General features: G+C 39.2%; 1 pseudogene; it reads right to left on the bottom strand.

The window, feature by feature from the left end:
* Nucleotides 1–21,176, bottom strand: part of LOC138420132 (ragulator complex protein LAMTOR3-like) — a 104,263-nt pseudogene that overhangs the window by 628 nt on the left and 82,459 nt on the right.

Below are 21,176 nucleotides of genomic sequence, written 5' to 3'. Positions count from 1 at the left end.
TAGTTATCTCTGAGATTCTTAATTTCGGCAGACTTTCCTTCCTTTACAGAAACCTGCAATTATTCTCTGTAATTATCTTGTTATTTGTGAAATTTCTTGTTACATGTCTCTTGTGCAAGAAAGTAAGATTCACAAAGGCGGTGACATTGTCTCTTCTTGATTATATCACTAATCCTTGGCACACAGTAGGCCCTGAATATTCTTTAAATGAACAAATGGTTGAATGATCTCCCACTTAAATGAGAAGGCTATAAGATCCAGGATTTACCTTGGTTCTCATGCCATTCAGGTGGTCACTTATCCAGCTCAGGCCAGAGAGAAACTATAGAAGATGTTTGAGAACTGCAGAAAGAATTAATCTTTTTGCAGTGAAACTATTTGGGGACTTGGAGTCAAGAGAACTGCATTCCAATTTGAGAGAGTGACCTAAACCTGAACAGAGATCATGTTGCCCATCTGTCTACAGCCCCAGTGTCTTGTATTCATAATGTCTGATACAGAACAGATGATAAAAATATGATCGCTTAATTAATAAAGTCATAATATTACCTTATATGATTTTTACGAGGATTACATTAGATGTGTATGTGTGTTTTTCATATATTATAAATGTTCTTTAAATGTTTCTCTCATAGAACACGTAGTTGAAAGAAACACAGCTGCTTTCTTAGTCAGAGCAACTCTGAAGCACAAAGTTGGAGGACTTACACGTCATGATTCGAAATGTACTAAAAAGCTAATCAAGGCAGTGCAGTAGCAGCATAAGACATAAAGATCAGTAGGATAGAACTGAGAGTCCCCAAATAAACTTTTATCAGTTGATTTTAAATTAATTAATTATTAATTTGTTATTAATAATAAACCAACGATCTGTTGTTTTTGGTTGTGCTGGGTCTTCTTTGCTGCCCACAGGCTTTCTCTAATCACGGCTAGTGGGAGCCACTCTCCATTGCAGTGCTTGGTCCTCTCATTGCCGTGCTTTCTCTTGTTGCAGAGCACAGGCTCTAAGGCACCCATGCTTCAGGAATTGCAGCTGTCTGGCTCTACAGCCCAGGCTCAATATTTGTGGCACATGGGCTTACTTGCTCTATGGCATGCAGAATCCTCTCAGACCAGGGATTGAAACTGTATCTAGGATTGTTGATTTTTTTTAAGTTTTGTTGAGATAAAGTGTCATAACTAACAATTTTCCATCTTAATCATTTTTAAGTGTACTTTTCTGTGGTTTTAAATATATTCATAATGTGGTACAACCATCACCATCATTCATCTTCATAACTTTTAATCTCATAAAGCCAAAACTCTATACCCATTAAACAATAACCTCTTTCCCCAATCCCTGACAACCACAATTCTACTTTCTCTGTCTAGATTTTGACTACTCTAAATACCTACTTCATATAAATAGAAACATGCAGTATTTGTCTTTTTGTGACTGGTTCATTTCAATCACCATAATATCCTCAAGGTTTATCCATGTTGTAGCATGTCAGAATTTCCTTCCTTTTCAAGGCTGAATAGTATGCTATTGTATGTTTATACCACATTTTACCATTCACTCACCAATGATGAACACATAGATTGCTTCCATGTTTGAGCTATTGTGAATAAAACTGCTATGAACATGGGTGTACAAAGGTCTATTTGAGTCTTTGCTTCCAATTCTTTTGGGCATATACCCAGAAGTGGAATGCTAGATCATCCGGTAACTGTATTTTTAAGGAGCTGCCATACTCTTTTCCATGGTGGCTATACCATTTTACTTTCCCACCAACAACATACAAGGATTCTAGTTTCTCCACATCCCCATTAACATGTTATTTTTGGTCTTTCTTTTTTCTTTTTTGGTAGGACCCATCCTAATGTATGTATGTCATTATAGTTTTGATTTGCATTTTCCTAATGATTAGTGATGTTGAGCATGCTTCATTTGCTTATTGACCATTTATAGACAACGCTATTTTTTTTTTCTGACTGCACTGCACAGCTATGAAGGATCTTAGTTCCCCATCAGAGCAACTTAGCTGCTCCTGCAGTGAAAGCATGGAGTTCTAACCACTGGACCACCAGGGAATTCCCCCTTGTTGGCCATTTATATATTTTCTTTGGCAAAATGTCTGTTTCAATCCTTTGCCAAATTTTTAGTCAGTTTGTTTTTGTTTTTGTTAAGTTTTAAGAGTTCTCTGTATACTCTGAAAATTAATTACTTATCATATATATGCTTTGTAAATATTTTCCTTTATCCTGTGAGTTGCCCTTTTATTTTATTGACAGTTTTTTTAAAAATATTTTATTTATTATTATTATTTTTGCTGTGCGAGTCTTCATTGCTTCACAGGCTTTTCTCTAGTTGTGGTGAATGGGAGCTCCTCTCTAGTTGCGGTGCTTGGGTTTCTCATTGCTGTGGCTTCTCTTGTGGCGGAACACAGGCTCTAGGGCGCACAGGCTTTAGTAATATTGGTGCACAGGCTTATTAGTTGCTGCTTCCGGGCTCTAGAGTATAGGCTCAAAACTTGTGGTGCACAGGCTTAGTTGCTTCTTGGCTTGTGAGATCTTCTTGGATCAGGAATGGAATCCGTGACTCCAACATTGGCAGGTGGATTCTTTACCGGCTAGCTACCAGGGAAACATGACAGTATTTTTTGATGCACAAAATTTTTAAATTTTCATAAAGCATAATTTGTCCATTTTTTATTTTGTCACCTGTGCCTTTCGTGGTGCATCTAGGAAATCATTGCTAAATCCAATATTGTATAGCTTTTGTCCTATTTTTCCTCCTAAGCATTTTATATTTTTAGGTCTTATGTTTGAGGTTTTGATGCATTTTGAGGTAATTTTGGTATGCCATGTTAGACTAAAGTCCATTTCTTTTACATGTGAATATCCACTTTTGCTGGGCTTCCCAGGTGGCACTAGTAATAAAGATGCTAAGTCGCTTTAGTCATTTCTGACCCTGTGCGACCCCATAGACAGCAGTCTATCAGGCTCCCCTGTCCCTGGGATTCTCCAGGCAAGAACAGTGGAGTGGGTTGCCATTTCCTTCTCCAATGCATGAAAGTGAAAAGTGAAAGTGAATGCGCTCAGTCGTGTCTGACTCTGTGTGACCCCATAGACGGCAGCCCACCAGGCTCTCCCGTCCATGGGATTTTCCAGGCAAGAGTACTGGAGTGGGGTGCCATTGTCTTCTCCAAGTAATAAAGAACCCCTTGCCAATTCAGGAGTAAGAGACATGGGTTCAATCCCTGGATTGGGAAGATCCCCTGGAGGAGGGCATGGCAACCCACTCCAGTATTCTTGCCTGGAGAATCCTATGGACAGAGAAGCATGTTGGGCTACAATCTATAGGGTCCCAGAGAGTTGGACATGACTAAAGTGACTTAGCACCCAAGCATCCAGGTTTTCCAGTACCATTTGCAAAACAGCTGTCCTTTTCCCATTGAATTGTCTTGGCACTCTTGTCAAAAATCATTGGACCACATATGCAAATAGTTTATTTCTTGACTTTTTATTTTATTCCATTCATGTATGTATGTGTGTGTGTGTGTGTGTGTGTGTGTGTGTCTGTTTTTATGCAAGTACCACTCTGTGTATGGTCAATTGTTCTTTGACAAGGATGCCAAGACAGTTCAATGGAGAAATAATAGTACTTTTAATAAATAATATTGGGACAATTGAGTATCCACATACAAAAGAATGAGATTGGATTCCTACTCACATCACATACAAAATTCAACTCAAACAGACCAAAGACCTAAATTTAACAACTAAAATCACAAAGCTCTTAGAAGAAAACATAGAAATAAGTCTTTGTGACTTTTAATTAGGCAATGGTTTCTTAACTATGACACACAAAGCACAAGCAACCAAAGGAAAAAAGTTAAATTGAACTTCATCAAAAGTAAAACTTTTGTGCCAAAGGATACCATCAAGAAAGTGAAAAGAAAATCTACAGGATAGGGGAAAATATTTAGAAATTACATATTAAATAAAGGAGTTATATTCAAAGTATATTAAAAACTCTTACAACTCAACAACAGAAAGACAACACAATTTTTAAATGGGCTAAAATCCTTTAAATTGAAGGCTTAATAGACACTTCTTCAAGGAAGATAGGCAAACGACCAATAAGCACATGAATATATGTTCAACATCGTCAGTCATTCAGTTTAGTTCAGTCACTCAGTCATTTCTGATTCTTTGTGACCCTATGGACTTCAGCATGCCAGGCTTCCCTGTCCACCACCAACTCCCAGAGTTTACTCAAACTCATGTCCATTGCGTCGATGATGCCATCTAACTATCTCATTGTCTGTTGTCCCCTTCTTCCACCTTCAATCTTTCCCAGGATCAGGGTCTTTTCCAATGAGTCAGTTTTTTTTGCATTAGGTGGCCAAAGTATTGGAGTTTCAGCTCAGTATCAGTCCTTCCAAAGAATATTCAAGACTGATTTCCTTTAGGATTGACTGGTTAGATCTCCTTGCAGTCCAAGGGACTCTCAAGAGTCTTCTCCATTCAGTCCAGTTCAGTCACTCAGTCGTGTCCGACTCTTTGCAACCCCATGAATCACAGCATGCCAGGCCTCCCTGTTCATCACCAACTCCTGGAGTTTATCCAGACTCATGTCCATCGAGTCGGTGATGCCATCCAGCCATCTCATCTTCTGTCATCCCCTTCTCCTCCTGCTCCCAATCCCTCCCAGCATCAGGGTCTTTTCCAATGAGTCAACTCTTTGCATGAGGTGGCCAAAGTATCGGAGTTTCAGCTTCAGCATCAGTCCTTTCAGTGAACACCCAGGACTGATCTCCTTTAGGATGGGCTGGTTGGATCTCCTTGCAGTCCAAGGGACTCTCAAGAGTCTTCTCCAACACCACAGTTCAAAAGCATCAATTCTTCAGCACTCAGCTTTTTTTATAGTCCAACTCTCACATCCATACATGACCACTGGAAAAACCATAGCCTTGACTAGATGAAATGCAAATCAAAATCATTAGGGAAATGCAAATCAAAACTGCAATTGAAATACCATTGTATACCATAGAGTGAATATTTTTTAAAAAAATGATCACTAAGAATTAGCAAAGGAAAAAAAGATTTCAATAAATAATGCAGAAAGATATTTAGATACATAAGTATTGGTAGGGAAAAAAGAGTGAAAACATGGAGAAATTAGATTCTCATACCTTGTTGATGGAAATGTAAGGTGCACTTTGGAACACAATATTGCATTACCTTAAAATATTAAATATACAGTTGAATGACCCAGAAATCCTCCTCCTAGGTATATACCTAAGAGGACTGAAAACATGTGCACTCAAAAACTTGCACACAAATGTTCATAAGATTTGTCATTCGTAAAAAGTAAAAAGTCAAAATGATCTAAATATCCATCAACTATAGTATATTTATATATTAGCAATAAAAATAAATTAAGCACTAGTATATGTTACAACATAGATGAACCTTGAAAACATTATGCTAATGAAACAAGCTAGACACAGCTTACCAAGTATCATATAACTCCTTTTATATGAAATGCCCAGAATTGGTTAATTCATTGAGAAAGAACTTAGATTAATGGTTGTCAGGTGCTGGGAAAGGGAGGATGACTGCTAATAAGGAGAGAGTTTCTTTTGGGGGTTATGAAATTACAAAGTGGTGATAGTGTTACCACTTTAAGACTTTAGGACTTTCACCACTTCAGGACTGATCCTAAAGAAGATCAGTCCTGGGTGTTCATTGGAAGGACTTATGTTGAAGTTGAAACTCCAATACTTCAGCCACCTGAGGCCAAGAGCTGACTCATTTGAAAAGACCCTGATGTTGGGAAAGATTGAAGGTGGGAGGAGAGGGGACGACAGAGGATGAGATGGTTGGATGACATCACTGACTCAATGGACATGAGTTTGGGTAAACTCCAGGAGTAGGTGATGGACAGAGAGGCCTAGTGTGCTGCAGTCCATGGAGTCGCAAAGAATCGGACATGACTAAGCGACTGACCTGAACTGATAGTGTTACTGAATGCAATTTCTTGTTCCCAACTCACAGCAAGGCAGGTAAACCAAAAGTTTGGAGTCCGAAGCAGAGAAAAGTTTATCACAGGGCCAAGAAAGGAGGACAGGTAGTTCATGCTCAAACACCTGAACTCCCTGATGGTTTTCTGGGAGAACATTTTTTTTTTTCTTTTCAGTTTTATTTATTTATTTATTTTTCACTTTATAATATTGTATTGGTTTTGTCATACACTGACATGAATCTGCCATGGGTGTACATGTGTTCCCCATCCTGAACCCCCTCCCACCTCTCTCCCCATCCCATCCCTCTGGGTCATCCCAGTGCACCAGCCCTGAGCACCCTGTATCATGCATCGAGCCTATACTGGCGATTAGTTTCATATATGATAATTTACATGTTTCAATGCTATTCTCCCATATGATCCTGCCCTTGCCCTCTCCCACAGAGTCCAAAACACTGTTCTATACATCTGTGTCTCTTTTGCTGTCTCACATACAAGGTTATTGTTACCATCTTTCTAAATTCCATATGTATGCTTTAGTACACCGTATTAGTGTTTTTCTTTCTGGCTTACTTCTCTCTGTATAATAGGCTCCAGTTTCATCCACCTCATTAGAACTGATTCAAATGTATTCTTTTTAATGGCTGGGTAATACTCCATTGTGTATATGTACCACAGCTCTCTTATCCATTCGTCTGCTGATGGACATCTAGGTCGCTTCCATGTCCTGGCTATTATAAACAGTGCTGTGATGAGCATTGGGGTACATGCGTCTCTTTCTTTCTTTTTTTTTTTTATGCGTCTCTTTCAAATTCTGGTTTCCTCGGTGTGTATGCCCAGCAGTGGGATTGCTGGGTCATAAGGCAGTTCTATTTCCAGTTTTTTAAGGAATCTCCACACTGTTCTCCATAGTGGCTGTACTAGTTTGCATTCCCACCAACAGGGTAAGAGTGTTCCCTTTTCTCCACACCCTCACCAGCATTTATTGCTTGTAGACTTTTGGATAGCAGCCATTCTGACTGGCGTGTAATGATACCTTATTGTGGTTTTGATTTGCATTTCTCAGATAATGAGTGATATTGAACATCTTTTCATATGTTTGTTAGCCATCTGTATATCTTCTTTGGAGAAATGTATGTTTATTTCTTTGGCCCACTTTTTGATTGGGTCGTTTATTTTTCTGGAATTGAGCTGCAGGAGTTGCTTGTATATTTTGGAGATTAATTCTTTGTCTGTTGCTTCGTTTGCTACTATTTTCTCTCATTCTGAAAGCTGTCTTTTCACCTTGCTTATAGTTTCCTTTGTTGTGCAGAAGCTTTTAATTTTAATTAGGTCCCATTTGTTTATTTTTGCTTTTATTTCCAACATTCTGGGAGGTGGGTCATAGAGGATCCTGCTGTGGTTTATGTTGGAGAGTGTTTTGCCTATGTTCTCCTCTAGGAGTTATAGTTTCTGGTCTTATGTTTAGGTCTTTAATCCATTTTGAGTTTGCTTTTGTGTATGGTGTTAGAAAGTGATCTAGTTTCATTCTTTTACAAGTGGTTGACCAGTTTTCCCAGCACCACTTGTTAAAGAGAGTGTCTTTTCTCATATATTCCTGTCTCCTTTGTCGAAGATAAGGTGTCCGTAGGTGTGTGGATTTATCTCTGGGCTTTCTATTTTGTTCCATTGATCTATATTTCTGTCTTTGTGGCAGTACCATACTGTCTTGATGACTGTGGCTTTGTAGTAGAGCCTGAAGTCAGGCAGGTTGATTCCTCCAGTTCCATTCTTCTTTCTCAAGTTTGCTTTGGCTATTTGAGGTTTTTTTTTATTTCCATACAAATTGTGAAATTATTTGTTCTAGCTCTGTGAAAAATACCGTTGGTAGCTTGATAGGGATTGCATTGAATCTATAGATTGCTTTGGGTAGTATACTCATTTTCACTATATTGATTCTTCCAATCCATGGACATGGTATATTTCTCCATCTATTTGTGTCTTCTTTGATTTCTTTCACTAGTGTTTTATAGTTTTCTATATATAGGTCTTTAATTTCTTTAGGTAGATATATTCCTAAGTATTTTATTCTTTTCATTGCAATGGTGAATGGAATTGTTTCCTTAATTTCTCTTTCTATTTTCTCATTATTAGTGTATAGGAATGCAAGGGATTTCTGTGTGTTGATTTTATATCCTGCAACTTTGCTATATTCATTGATTAGTTCTAGTAATTTTCTGGTGGAGTCTTTAGGGTTTTCTATGTAGAGGATCATGTCATCTGCAAACAGTGAGAGTTTTACTTCTTTTCCAATCTGGATTCCTTTTATTTCTTTTTCTGCTCCGATTGCTGTGGCCAAAACTTCCAAAACTATGTTGAATAGTGGTGGTGAGAGTTGACACCCTTGTCTTGTTCCTGACTTTAGGGGAAATGCTTTCAATTTTTCACCATTGAGGATAATGTTTGCTGTGGGTTTGTCGTATATAGCTTTTATTACATTGAGGTATGTTCCTTCTGTTCCTGCTTTCTGGAGGGTTTTTTTCATAAATGGATGTTGAATTTTGTCAAAGGCTTTCTCTGCATCTATTGAGATAATCATATGGTTTTTATTTTTCAATTTGTTAATGTAGTGTATTACATTGATTGATTTGCAGATATTGAAGAATCCTTGCATTCCTGGGATAAAGCCCAGTTGGTCATGATGTATGATCTTTTTAAATATGTTTTTCGATATTGTTTGCTAGAATTTTGTTAGTGATTTTTGCATCTCTTTTCATCAGTGATATTGGCCTGTAGTTTTCTTTTTTGTGACATCTTTGTCAGGTTTGTTATTAGGGTGATGGTGGCCTCATAGAGTGAGTTTGGAAGTTTACCTTCCTCTGCAATTTTCTGGAAGAGTTTGAGTAGGATAAGTGTTAGCTCTTCTCTAAATTTTTGGTAGAATTCAGCTGTGAAGCTGTCTGGTCCTGGGCTTTTGTTTGTTGGAAGATTTCTGATTACAGTTTCAATTTCTGTGCTTGTGATGGGTCTGTTCTGGGAGAACATTTTTTTTTTTAATTAATTTATTTATTTATTTTTTTATTTTTTAGTTTTTTATTTTTTAAATTTTAATATCTTTAATTCTTACATGCGTTCCCAAACATGAACCCCCCTCCCACCTCCCTCCCCATAACATCTCTCTGGGTCATCTCTGGGAGAACATTTTATAAGCAAAATTTGGGGTGAGGGCTGTAGGGTATGTAACTGTCTTTTTACAAAAATATTCTTTTATTTTACTTATTTGGGTGTGCCAGATCTTTATTGTGACAAGTGGCATCTTTGATGCAGCATACAAGATATTTAGTTGCAGCATGTGGGATCTAGTTCCCTGACCAGGGATTGAACTTGGGCCTCCTGCATTAGGAGCATGAAGTTTTAGCCACTGGACCACCAGGAAAGCCCCATATGTGACTGTCTTCTGATTCACTGATGGTGAGGTAACAGAGCAGTGTTCTAGGAACTTCTACTCAGCCCAAAGTTACCACCTTCCACCTAAGATGAGAGCCTTAGTTCTTGGCTCAAAGACATTGTATATTCCTTTAATAGGAACCAGGATCCTGCTTTAATTGCTGCACTATAGTTTCTTGATTGTTCCTCCTTTGTTTCTGCATTCCTTTACTTCCCTGATTAACAAATGTTTGAATCAGCTCTTTGAAGTTCAAGGAGATCTAGGAGGCTGACCCCCTGCTGTGCTGCAGCCCATGGGGTCTCAAAGAGTCAGACACACTGAGTGACTGAACTGAACTGAGGAGGCTGAAGCCTTTATCCTGTAAACAAGAAACTGGGATGGAAAAGGCTTTTGTGCCCAGAAGGGCTCCAAAGGATCCCATTCAGTTTCAATAATTGCACAACTCTGTAAATCTACTAAGAACCACAGAGTTGCACACTGTAAAAGGGTAAATTTTATGGTCTGCAGAATATACCTCAAATCATTATTTAAAAAAAAAGAACATTTACCGAAAGACCTCATTTCAAGTGTGATGAAATTCAGATCCAAAGAAGTTGACTGTTGACACACATACCAGTGGCTTCTCTTCAAACGAAGCTATAAAAACAAGCCACAAGTTGGGTTAAAATATTGGAAAAAAAATCTGTCTCATAATGACATTTATCCAGGATATGCAAGGCATTCCATAGTAAAAAGACAACTCAATTTTTTAAATGGACAAAAGATTTAAAGATCTTTTCTTTAACCAAAAAGGATATATGAAGGACAAATAAATTTTTTAAAAATGCTTAATATCATTACTGATTAGAGAAATGCCAGTTAAAGTAACTATTAGAGACATCTACTCACCCACTAGAATTGTTAGGGAACCATCGACTGAAACTGCCTGCCTTGGCCAGGCACAGTGATAACTGCTTGCCTGAGTTGTCTCATGACAGGAGGTCCTGATAGAGAACACAGTGACTGGTGATCCAGAGAGTTTAGGAGGGGCCCAACTGAGGAGGTAGGAGACAAAATGTCTTGCCAGCCTTCCTGAAGCCCTCATGCTGGAATCCATCTTGACTGAGAGATGCACGTGCCACCAGGAAGGACCTTGAGTCACCATATATGGGCCAAGTGAGATATTGGCCAGAGACTACCTACAAGCTAACTCCATTACAGTAAAACCTGACACTGAGAGCCACATGGCAAAGCATTCCCCTGGGTTCTCTTACCCTGCTGCTCTCCATCCAGGTGTCCTCTCCCAATAAAGTCTTTTGCTTGTCAGCTTATGTGTCTCCTTGGACAACTCATTTCTGAGTGCTAGACAAGAGGCCACTCCCAAGCCCTGAAAGGGCAACAGAATGGCCAAAATGAAAGGACTGACAATAAAAACTGTTAAAAAGTATGTGGAACAACTAGATTGTCTACAATTGCCAGTGGGAACAAGAAATGGTATAGGCACTTTAGAAAACAGTTTGCAATTCCTTATAAACTTAAATGTGTACCTACTATCTAACTAAGAAATCCCACTTACTGCATGTACACCCAAAAGAAATGAAAACATATGTTCACGCAAAGACTTGTTGCATGAGTGTTCACAGTAGACTCATTAATAAAGGTTAAAAAAAACACCTGAGAACAACCCAAAATATTCAATTGACAAACAGATGAAAACTGTGATATATTCATAAAAGGGCATGCAATTCAGCAATTAATAAGCAAGTTACTGATATGTACAACACTGATGAATTTCAAAAATATTACGCTAAATAGAAGAAGCCAGGCATGAAATTTTTGAAAAGGCAAAGCTGCATTGACAAAAATCAGATATATGTTTTCCACGGGCCCGGCAGAAGGGAAGGAGATTGTCTGTCAAGTTCAGTTCAGTTCAGTCACTTGGTCTTGACCGACTCTTTGTGACCCCATGGACTGAAGCACATCAGACTTCCCTGTCCATCATCAACTCCCAGATCTTACTCAAACTCATGTCCATCGAGTCAGTGATGCCATCCAACCATCTCATCCTCTGTCGTCCCCTTCTCCTGCCTTCAATCTTTCCCAGCATCAGCGTCTTTTCCAATGAGTCAGTTCTTCACATCAGGTGGTCAGAGTATTGGAGTTTCAGCTTCAGCATCAGTCCTTCTAATGAGTATTCAGGACTGATTTCCTTTAGGATTGACTGGCTGGATCTCCCTGTAGTCCAAGGGGTCCTCAAGAGTCTTCTCCAACAATGCAGTTCTTTTTTTTTTTTTTTTTTTAACAATGCAGTTCTAAAGCATCAATTCTTCTGTGCTCAGCTTTCTTTCTAGTCCAACTCTCACATCCATACATGACCACTGGAAAAACCATAGCTTTGACTAGGTGGACCTTTGTTGGCAAAGCAATGTCTCTGCTTTGTAATATGCTATCTAAGTCGGATTTTGTGGTGATGAAAATGAAATATTCTATATCGTGATAATGGTGGTGGTTACAGGACTATCATGTTTTCAGAACTCATCAAATTATACCTAAAATGGTACTTTGCATATGCAAGTAATATATTATCAAAGTTGATTTTTAAAAAGAGCATCACCCTAAAACCTCCTTTCAGGGTGAAAACATTGAAATTTAAAGATGATACAAGTAGCCAAAGTTGGAAGTAAATCTAGCATTAAAACCAGCTCTTGATTCTTTATGTAGGTCTATTTGTATTACAACTTATAGCTTTTTTTTTTTTTAAGAAGAAAAGCAACAAATGTACTTTTACTTATTTGGTGTTTCCCACCTCTATTGTTTGCTGGATCTTCCTCAGAACACGGTAGTTAAATGTTTTCATTATTAGGTTTGTCTTCTATTTAGCTCAATCTGGTATCAATAATAATTGATAATAAATAATTCTTTGTAGTCCTCAGTTGAATGACAGACTGTCCTACAGTTTCTAAATCCTTTCAGAAAGAGGACTGATAATTTTCCCTGTCAGCTCTTTGAAGGGCTAAGAAAAACAGGAAATCTCAGACAGTGGTTTGATATAAATAAAAGGTGGTGTTTCCAGGCTTCTGGCTTGTTTCGTGTTTCTCTATGGTCTTGTTTCAAAAGAAAGTAAACAATACTTGGAGAACTCAGAACAACTCAGGGTGGAGAAGGATGTTTTTACAGACTTCATTGGGAAAATGCAGGGGAGCCCCCTCGTGTAGCTTCTTGATACTGCACTTGGGTGATGCCGCCATCAAGTGGAGAGAGAAGAAACACCTGCTAGTCTCACATCTTGTTCATTCAGGTGTTCCAGCGCCTTTATGTTGTCATGGTGACTAGCCTAGCTAATGCAGAATGCTTGTGACTTGGATGTAATTCAACACAGTTTATGAAGAGTCTGTTATTTTCTAGGTGTTAGATTGATGCCTAGAGAATTGTCACTTGGAGCCATCAAAAGGTAAATGTTACAGAAATGTATGGCTTATAAAGTGCTCTTATGCAAATTATTGGATTTGATATATTGTCAGTTCACTTCAGTTCAGTTCATTTCAGTCACTCAGTCGTGTCCGATTCTTTGTGACCCCATGAATCACAGCACACCAGGCCTCCCTGTCCATCACCAACACCCGGAGTTCACTCAGACTCATATCCATTGAGTCAGTGATGCCATCCAGCCATCTCATCCTCTGTCGTCCCCTTCTCCTCCTGCCCCCAATCCCTCCCAGCATCAGAGTCTTTTCCAATGAGTCAACTTTTCACATGAGGTGGACAAAGTACTGGAGCTTCAGCTTTAGCATCACTCCTTCCAAAGAAATCCCAGGGTTGATCTCCTTCAGAATGGACTGGGTGGATCTCCTTGCAGTCCAAGGGACTCTCAAGAGTCTTCTCCAACACCACAGTTCAAAAGCATCAATTCTTCGGCGTTCAGCCTTCTTCACAGTCCAACTCTCACATCCATACATGACCACAGGAAAACCATAGCCTTGACTAGATGGACCTTAGTTTGCACAGTAATGTCTCTGCTTTTGAATATACTATCTAGGTTGGTCATAACTTTCCTTCCAAGGAGTAAGCGTCTTTTAATTTCATGGCTGCAGTCACCATCTGCAGTGATGGTGCCCCCTCAAAAAAAGTCTGACACTGTTTCCACTGTTTCTCCATCTATTTCCCAAAAAGTGATGGGACCGGATGCCATTATCTTCATTTTCTGAATGTTGAGCTTTAGGCCAACTTTTTCACCCTCCTCTTTCACTTTCATCAAGAGGCTTTTTAGTTCCTCTTCACTTTCTGCCATAAGAGTGGTGTCATCTGCATATCTGAGGTGATTGATATTTCTCCTGGCAATCTTGATTCCAGCTTGTGCTTCTTCCAGCCCAGCGTTTCTCATGATGTACTCTGCATATAAGTTAAATAAGCAGGGTGACAATATACAGCCTTGATGCACTCCTTTTCCTATTTGGAACCAGTCTGTTGTTCCATGTCCAGTTCTAACTGTTGCTTCCTGACCTGCATACAGATTTCTCAAGGGGCAGGTCAGGTGGTCTGTATTCCCATCTCTTTCAGAATTTTCCCCAGTTTCTTGTGATCCACACAGTCAAAGGCTTTGGCATAGTCAATCAAGCAGAAGTAGATGTTTTTCTGGAACTCTCTTGCTTTTTCCATGATCCAGCAGATGTTGGCAATTTGATCTCTGGTTCCTCTGCCTTTTCTAAAACCAGCTTGAACATCTGGAAGTTCATGGTTCACGCATTGCTGAAGGCTGTCTTGGAGAATTTTGAGCATTACTTTACTAGCATGTGGGATGAGTGCAATTGTGCAGTAGTTTGAGCAGTCTTTGGCATTGCCTTTCTTTGGGATTGGAATGAAGACTGACCTTTTCCAGTCCTGTGGCCCCTGCTGAGTTTTCCAAATTTGCTGGCATATTGAGTGCAGCACTTTCACAGCATCATCTTTCAGGATTTGAAATAGCTCAACTGGAATTCCATCACCTCCACTAGCTTTGTTCGTAGTGATGCTTTCTAAGGCCCCCTTGATTTCACATTCCAAGATGTCTGGTTCTAGATTAGTGATCACACCATCATGATTATCCGGGTTGTGAAGATCTTTTTTGTACAGTTCTTCTGTGTATTCTTGCCACCTCTTCTTAATATCCTCTGCTTCTGTTAGGTCCATACCATTTCTGTCCTTTATCGATCCCATCTTTGCATGAAATGTTCCCTTGGTATCTCTAATTTTCTTGAAGATATCTCTAGTCTTTCCCATTCTGTTGTTTTCCCTTATTTCTTTGCATTGATATCTGAGGAAGGCTTTCTTATCTCTTCTTGCTATTCTTTGGAACTCTGCATTCAGATGCTTATATCTTTCCTTTTCTCCTTTGCTTTTTGCTTCTCTTCTTTTCATAGCTATTTGTAAGGCCTCCCCAGACAGCCATTTTGCTTTTTTGCATTTCTTTTCCATGGGGATGGTCTTGATCCCTGTCTCCTGTACAATGTCACAGTCCTCTGTTCATAGTTCATCAGGCACTCTAGCTATCAGATCTAGGCTCTTAAATCTATTTCTCACTTCCACTGTATAATCATAGGGGATTTGATTTAGGTCATACCTGAATGGTCTAGGGGTTTTCCCCTACTTTTTTCAATTTAAGTCTGAATTTGGTAATAAGGAGTTCATGATCTGAGGCACAGTCAGCTCCTGGTCTTGTTTTTGTTGACTGTATAGAGCTTCTCCATCTTTGGCTGCAAAGAATATAATCAATCTGATTTCAGTGTTGACCATCTGGTGATGTCCATGTGTAGAGTCTTCTCTTGTGTTGTTGGAAGAAGGTGTTTGCTATGACCAGTGCATTTTCTTGGCAAAACTCTATTAGTCTTTGCCCTGCTTCATTCCACATTCCAAGGCCAAATTTGCCTGTTACTCCAGGTGTTTCTTGACTTCCTACTTTTGCATTCTAGTCCCCTATAATGAAAAGGACATCTTTTTTGGGTGTTAGTTCTAAAAGGTCTTGTAGGTCTTCATAGAACCGTTCAACTTCAGCTTCTTCAGCATTACTGGCTGGGGCATAGACTTGGATTACTGTGATATTGAATGGTTTGCCTTGAAAACGAACAGAGCTCATTCTGTCGTTTTTGAGATTACATCCAAGTACTGCATTTCAGACTCTTTTGTTGACCATGATGGCTACTCCATTTCTTCTGAGGGATTCCTGCCTGCAGTAGTAGATATAATGGTCATCTGAGTTAAATTCACCCATTCCAGTCCATTTTAGTTGCTGATTCCTAGAATGTCGACTATTATTCTAACTTACTAGCATATAAGGAAACAGAGGCTCAGAAAAGCAGAGATTTTTCCAGTGATACTTTATTTATTTATTTTTGGTGGTATCAGGTCTTAGTTGCAGCATGCAGGCTCTTCATTGTGGTATACCGGCTTCTCTCAAGTTGTGGCATGTGGGCTCAGTAGTAGCAGCTCATTGGTTTAATTGCTCACAGCATGTGGGATCTTAGTTCCAGGGCTCAAATCCCTGTTCTCTGCATTGGAAGGTGGATTCTTAACCACCAGGGAAGTCCTCAGGAATACTTTTTCATAAAGCACTTTAAAATTGAATACTTTGTATTATGTAATACACCCTTGGCCAGGTTCAAGGAATATAAGGGAAATAAGTTCAAGAACCTTACTGTTGATTGTAAGACAGAAAAAGCAAGAGAATTCCAATAAAACATCTACTTCTGCTTCAATGACTATGTTAAAGCCTTTGTGTGGATCACAACAAAAGGGAATATTCTTAAAGAGATGGGTATACCAGAACACCTTACCTGCCTCCTGAGAAACCTGTATACAGGTCAAGAAGTAACAGTTAGAATGGGACATGGAAAAATGGACTGGTTCCAAATTGGGGAAGGAATGTGTCACTGGTGTATATTGTCACCTTGCTTATTTGACTTATGTACAGAGTACATCATGAAAATGCCAGGCTGGATGAAGCGCAAGCTGGTATCAAGATTGCTGGGAGACATATCAATAACCTCAGATATGCAGATGACACCACCCTTATGGCAGAAAGTGAAGAGGAACTAAAGAACCAGTTGATGAAGGTGAAAGAGGAGCATGAAGAAGCTGGCTTAAAACTCAACATTCAAAAAATCATCATGGTATCGTCCCATCACTTCATGGCAAATAGATGAGGAGATGATGGAAACAGTGACAGACTTTATTTTCTGTATTTTCTTGGGCTCCAAAATCACTGCAGATGGTGACTACTGCCATGAAATTAAAAGACATCTGCTCCTTGGGAGAAAAGCTATGACAAACCTAGACAGCATATTAAAAAGCAGAGACATTGCCGACAAAGGTCCGTATAGTCAAAGCTCTGGTTTTTCCGGTAGTCATGTATGGATGTGAGAGTTGGACCATAAAGAAGGAATTGATGCTTATGCACTGTGGTGTTGAAGAAAACTCTTGAAAATCCCTCGGACACAAGGCAATCAAACCAGTCAATCCTAAAGGAAGGCAATCCTGAATATTTGCTGGAAGGACTGATGCTGAAAAGCTGAAACTCCAATACTTTGGCCACCTGATGTGAAGAACTGACTCAGTGGAAAAGACTCTGATACTGGGAAAGACTGAAGGCGGGAGGAGAAGGGGATGACAGAGGATGAGATGGTTGGATGGCATCACCAACTCGATAGACATGAGTTTGAGTAAGCTTTGGGAGTTGGTGATGGACAGGGAGGCCTGGCGTGCTGCAGTCCATGGGGTCTCAGAGTCGGACACGACTGAGCGATTGAACTGAACTGAGGTCTGAGTGATTTCAATGAGCCCAGAGCTATGCATTTTCCCAAACATAGAAAAGCACACAATTCATTAACTTGAGGTGTCTGGTTTTCTTAATCAACAGTAATTTTTTGAAGTTTCGACTACCTGGTCTTTGTTTCGAAAATTCCTATACATCCTGGTCCCCTCTTACTTCTTTGGAGCAGACTCTCTGAGCTGAGATGCTGCATCCTGGTTTTAAGTCCTCAGTTTTGTCACCAAATGAAACGTAATTCTCAACTTTTAGGTTGTGCAGTGTTTTCAGCCTGCAGATTATTACCACGGTCCGGAGGAAGGGAGAAGAGGGGGTTGTTGTTTAATGGGTTAGGGTTTTAGATTTATACAATGAAAAATCTCTGGAGAGCTGTTTGATGACAATGTGAATTACTTAGCACTATTTATGTAATGTATTTTTACCACAATAATGTTTTTAAAATCATCACAGAAAAAAACAGTTAAAATTTAGAAAAAAAAATTTGTTGAACTGAAACTAGTCATTCATTGAAACACTGAAAAGAAAATGAAAAGGCAAATCACATACCAGGAGAAACTATTAAATATGTGTATCTGCAGTGGAGGCAGTGATACTCCCTCCAAATTTCCCTTCTACAACTGCCAGGTATTTGGGCTGCTGAAAGCTTGACAGTTCTGTCTGCCCCTAGACATTGCCCTTGACCAAAAGAGAAAAATATGTTAAGACGGAAGAGAAGAGGAAAGATTAGGGCATCCAGAGAGAGGGGAGGAAAACTAGGGTTTCGTGGAGACATGAAAATCACGGGAAGAACATGCATCACAAAAGAGGTAGTTTGTCAATTGCTCCTGAGTGATTATGTAAGAGAATGACTAAATATGTATGTTCAATTGCATACCTGATAGCATTATGGAGGTCACTGGAGACAAGAGGAAAGAGCAACTTACTTATGTAATGGGGACAGAAGCCAGCCTGTATTGTGTTCACAGGTAGGAGGTAAGCAAATAGGCCCAGTAAGTGAAACAGCCCTGAAAAAAAATTGAATGCAAAGGGGAAGAGTGAATTAGGTTATCACCTGGAGCAACTATATGGGTTGGATGGCAAAATGTTTAAAAATTCAATTTAATTATTTTTGAATAAGAATAATAATATTGGGTTGGCCAAAAAGTTTGCTTGGATTTCTCCATAAGATGTTATAAAATCTTTTGGGGAAAATCTGAATGAACTTTTTGGCCAACTCAATAAATTCACTTGGTTTAAATTTTTTAAATTATACATTGAGTAGTCTTATAGTCTTACTCTAGTTCCCCACAATCCTCTTCCTCTACTCTGATCTTTATATGTAACCACTATCTATTAGGTTTTCTTGGATCTTTCCGTTATTTCTTTAGGCAGATATAAACACATACTAGTGTAGTGAATGTGAATGTAATGTAAATGAATAATCCTCCCCTCTTTCTTACACCAAAGCAGCATAGCTTTGATTTTTTTCACTTAACAATAGATCCTGTATATCTTTTCAGATTAGTACCTATACAGGGACACAGGTTTTTTCCAACCATTTGCTACTGTAGATGATGCTACATTGGCTAATCTTATACAATTGAAAGTTTATATGTATTGGTATGTTTTTAGGTTAATATTTCAGAAGTGAGATTTCTGGATTAAAGATTGGAGCATTTTCAATTTTGATGGATAACATCAAATTGCCTTCCATGGGGTTTGTACCATTTTGTTCTGTCAGGCATTATGTGAAAATGCCTGTTTCCCCTAGCTCCAATCACAGAAAATGCTATCCCACCTTTGAGTTTTTTATGATCTCATGAGTGGTCACTGTTATTTTAATATACTTTTATTTTGCATTTGTCTTATTATGAAAGCAGTTGAACATGTTTCTGTATGTTTAAAAGCAATTTATATTTTTTTATAATGAACTTTGTCTCTCAAAGAGTCTTATTGCTTATATCTTCAACTATTTTTCCTTTGTTATTGGCCTTTTTCTTCTCAATTTCTCAGAGCTCTTGATATATTAGGGGAGAGGGAGCTTTTAATGATGCAAGTGAGAAGAGAATAATAAAGCAAGTTTAGTAAGAAGAGTTGGGGTATAATATCAAAAGCAAAAATGCAAATATTAGCCTTAGTAAGAGATAGGATACATTTTGTTGTTGTTCAGTTGATAAGTCGAGTCCAACTCTTCATGACCCCATGAATTGCAACATGCCAGGCTTCTCTGTTATTCACTGTCTCCCGGAGTTTGCTCAACTCGTGTCCATTGAGTTAGTGATGCCATCCAACCACCTTATCCTTTGTTGCCCCATTATGTTGCCCTCAGTCTTTCCCAGAATCAGGGTATTTTCCAATGAGTCAGCTCTTCGCATCAGGTGGCCAAAGAATTGGAGCTTCAGCTTCAACAATCAGTCTTCCAATGCATATTCAGTGTTGATTTTCTGTAGGATTGACTGGTTTGATTTCCTTGCAGTCCTAGGGACTCTCAAGAGTCTTCTCCAGCACCACAGTTCAAAAGAATCAATTCTTCGGTGTTCCAGCCTCCTTTATGGTCCAACTCTCACATCCCCCTATGACTTCTGGAAAAACCATAGCTTTGACTATATGGACATTTGTTGACAAAGTGATGTCTCTGCTTTTAATATGCTATTTAGATTTGTCATAGCTTTTCTTCCAAGGAGCAAGTGTCTTTTAATTTCATGGCTGCAGTCCCCATCCTCAGTGATTTTGGAGCCCAAGAAAAGAAAATCTTTGACTTTTTCTACTTTTCCCCCATCTATTTGCCATGAAGTGATGGGATCAGATGTCATGATCTTAGTTTTTTGAATGTTGAGTATTAAGTCAGTTTTTTCACTCCTCTTTCACCATCATCAAGAGGCTCTTTTGTTACATTACAACAAAATTGACAGAGGGAATTGGGTCCACATACAGGTGGATATGAGGATTTTGTGGTAGAGCTTTGAGAGTACCAGATTATCAGCTCTACTTTCACAATTAAATAGCAGGTTAGTTCATCTGCAGAGACTTGATAAGGGGCCAAAGATGGAAAGAGATGGCTGAGAATGGGATGTTTAATTTAGTGATTTTACAGGCAAAATAGTTTTAAGTGAAAATAATGACAGGATGTAGTATTGGGACTGTGTGACTGAAGTCACAGGGGTGGAGGTTACTGAAAATAATATGTTCAGGAGATCAAAAGTCAGGATGTTAGATCATTAGTACTCTCCAGACATGGAAGTCACCTATGGTGATATCAGGTGTAAGAGTGGAGAGGAAGGTTTATGAGCTGAGTGCCTGAGTCTATAATGACTGAGAGGTAGAATCTAGGCTGTCAAAAGATGACAGGCACAAGGAAGACTAGAAGGTGATAAAGCCGAGTGGCATGAACTATGAAAAAGCAGCGATTCTTACAAGTGGATAGAAGAGTAAGTGTGAAAAAGCAACACTGAGAAACAAAGAGAAAAGAGGCTTCTGACCTCATCTAATATACAGAACTACACAGGGTTGTGAAGGAATGGTAAAGAATCTGCCTGCAATGCAGGAGACCTGGGTTCAATCTCTGGGTTGGGAAGATGCCCTGGAGAAGGGAATGGCTACCCACTCCTCTATTCTTGCCTGGAGAATTCCAGACAGAAGTGACTGGCAAGCTATAGTCCATGGAGTTGCAAAGAGTCGAACACAACTTAGAGACTAATACTTCTCCCAGGTGGTAAGGTGGTAAAGAATCCGCCTGTCAGTGCAGAGACACAAGAGATGTGGGTTCGATCCCTGGGTTGGGAAGATTTCCCTGGAGTAGGAAGTGGCAACCCACTCCAGTATGCTTGCCTGGAAAATTCCATGGACAGAGGAGTCTGGCGGGCTACAGTTCATGGGGTTGCAAAGAATCAGATATGATTGAGCACACACGTAGCCTACATAGGGGTGTGGAAGAATAAGCAGGCTTCGCTTCCATGGGCTGTAGTACAATCTGACCCTCG

The sequence above is a fragment of the Ovis canadensis genome, chromosome 15 (assembly GCF_042477335.2).
Source record: "Ovis canadensis isolate MfBH-ARS-UI-01 breed Bighorn chromosome 15, ARS-UI_OviCan_v2, whole genome shotgun sequence".
Classification (NCBI taxonomy): Eukaryota; Metazoa; Chordata; class Mammalia; order Artiodactyla; family Bovidae; genus Ovis; species Ovis canadensis.
The sequence above is the reverse complement of the archived record's forward strand: the minus strand, read 5'-3'. Positions and strand labels throughout refer to the sequence as shown.